We start from the raw sequence: 2,890 nt of genomic DNA on the forward strand, positions 1-2,890 counted from the left end.
GCCACCTCATGAGAAGAGAAGAATCCTTGGAAAAGACCCTGATGTTGGGAAAGATTGAGGGCATTAGGAGAAGGGGACGTCAGAGGACAAGATGGTTGGACAGTGTTCTCGAAGCTACGAACATGAGTTTGACCAAACTGCGGGAGGCAGTGCAAGACAGGAGTGCCTGGCGTGCTATGGTCCATGGGGTCACGAAGAGTCGGACACGACTAAACGACTAAACAACAACAATAAATGACTTTGATTCAGGGGGTGTTTATCAAGATTTGCAGATGGCATGAGATTGAGACTAATTATAACTCTCACTTTAAAAGATAGAATCAAAATTCAAAATGATCTTGAGAAGCTGGAACACTAGGCTACAAACAACTGAAATTCAACTGAGATAAACATCAAATCCTGCATTTTGTTACCAAAAAAAGAGCCAAATTTAGGTTGGGGTGGGGACCTAGCTTGGCAGTTGGGCATGTGAGAATTTAGGTTTCTTAGTCAATCACAAGCTAAACATGGACCTACAGTACAATTTGTATAAGCAAACACAATCTTCATCTTAAATTAACACAAGCATGGTGTCTACAACATGGGGAGTAAAAGTTCTGCTCTGGTTGCTGGTCAAGCCACATCTGGAGTACTGTTTCAGTTCTGGGTGTCACATTTAAACTACATTTACCAGACCCCTCAACATCTTGAAAACCACCAAGGAGCTCAAGGCAGCAGACATGGTTGCTCCTTCCTCTATTTTATCTTCGTAATATCTATGTGAGGTAGGTGAGGCTGGTATACAGTGGCTAACCCAGGGTGGGGATCTGGCCCTACCCACCACTGACATGTGGCCCTCAAAAGGTTGCCCAGAAGAGGGTGTAGTTCAGGCTGAAAAGGTTCCCCACTCCTGTAGGTCAAACAAATCTTGCTTTGGAGCAAAGTTCATGATGCCTGTCGGCCACCACACTTCTTGCTCTGCCTTATGTCAGTTTTCATGAACCGTCCCTGATCCAGATCGGAATTCCCGGTTGCCCAAAGTGATGGTTTCTCTAAGAGTGATGTCACAAGCCACTGTGTCTCACTGATGCAGTGTGGGATAGGCATACTTGGCTTTGTTGAAATTTTGCACAATGAGAAGAGGCATTTGGATTGGATCTGCATTAACAGTAGGCTCAAGTGCTGGGGAAGGGGGAGGGGACACTGGAACAGTGGTAACCCAATAAAAGAGTGCTTCAAAATGGGGGTGCCTGCCTGTGGCAAAGAGCTAGCCCAGGATGGAGAAGATACGGTATTTTTTTTCCTGGGCCAACCTTCGTTTTTTGTGCAATTGGGAGAATATAGAGCTTAGCTGTTCAATGGTGAGTTCCTAAACTGGAGGAAGACGATCTTGTTCTATGTGAAGTTGGGGCTTTATGAGAATACATTCCCTCCAACTTAATCATGCAAAGCTACCCAATTTGGCTTTTTGGTTGTTGGTTTTTAACCCAGTGCACCACTAAAAATTAATCTTCAACTTCCTTTATATGAAATTTGCTGAGCTTCTCTTTGTCTTGCACCTAAGGAGCCTGTGTGTTTCACCTAAAAAGATACAAACGGCGTACAGATGGATGTATTTTGTAAAATGGGAGCGGGGTAGGGGTAAACCATTGCATGCTTCTTTGTCCCAGCAGTAAGGTAAAGGTAAAGGGACTCCTGACTATTAGGTCCAGTTGTGACCGACTCTGGGGTTGCGGCGCTCATCTTGCTCTGTTGTCCGAGGGAGCCGGCGTACTTCTGGCGAACCAGAGCAGCACATGGAAACGCCGTTTACCTTCCCGCTTGGAGCGGTACCTATTTATCTACTTGCACTTTGACGTGCTTTTGAACTGCTAGGTTGGCAGGAGCAGGGACCGAGCAACGGGAGCTCACCCCGTCGCGGGGTTTCGAAGCTCCGACCTTCTGATCAGCAAGCCCTAGCTTCAGCGCACAATACACTGGAATCTCCTTTGTTCGCCACCCCCCTCCCCCCGCCTCGACATTTCATCTGAACACTGTCCCAAGATGCAGACAACTTTAGGGGCGAGGGAGGGGGGGCACTTTCTCCGCTCTGGAGGAACCAGGAGACTCTTATCCAGCTGAGGATGGCGCAAGGCCCGCGACCCTGCTGCGCTTTACAGATTGCCCGCAACTTTACGCCATTTCTGAAGGCTACAAGTTTACAAAAACGGATGGCAACATTACAGCGGAGAACAATCCTATTAATTACTTACTTTTTATTTTATTTTAATGTGAACAGTCAGTGACAACCGAAGTCGAGCTTTCGTTCATTTATTACATTATCACATTTCCTTTCCTGCAAGTTGCTAGGGCGCACGGTGCAGGCACCCCTCCCCATTTTCTTCTCCGTAGCAACCCTGCGAGGTAGGCTGGGGTGAGAGACGCACCAGGGAGCAGCTTGATTGGGTGTGCGGGGTTCACCATGTGCAACGGTTCCACCACTCCGGCAGAAGCCTTACGAACGATCCCGCCACTCGATCCAGCGACTCGATCGACCCCCCTCGTTGCTTCCCAAAGCGTTTTAAACATTTTTTCCCTGTACTTGCAGGTATGCAAAAATAATTGCAAGCTTAAAGCAAATCATTTTTAATAAAGTAGCGGGAAGCTGCCTCGAGAATATGCGTCCCACCTCTGGCACCGGCAGTTCCTTGGCGAGCAGGACGCACAAAACCCCCACTATCCAAAAAACTGCGTCCAGGATAAGCGGAGCAGCATATACGCCGCCACAGCCGAGGAACGGAACACTGCGCCTGCGCGTCGCAGAAGCCCGTCTTTCCCATTCCCCAAAGATAGTGGAGTGCGCTTGCGCGGACTCCGTACCCCCACCCTCAATTCTGATTGGCTGTCGTGCGGCTGATGTACGGCACCGGGT

This window comes from Zootoca vivipara, chromosome 6, assembly GCF_963506605.1.
Source record: "Zootoca vivipara chromosome 6, rZooViv1.1, whole genome shotgun sequence".
Lineage (NCBI taxonomy): Eukaryota > Metazoa > Chordata > Lepidosauria > Squamata > Lacertidae > Zootoca > Zootoca vivipara.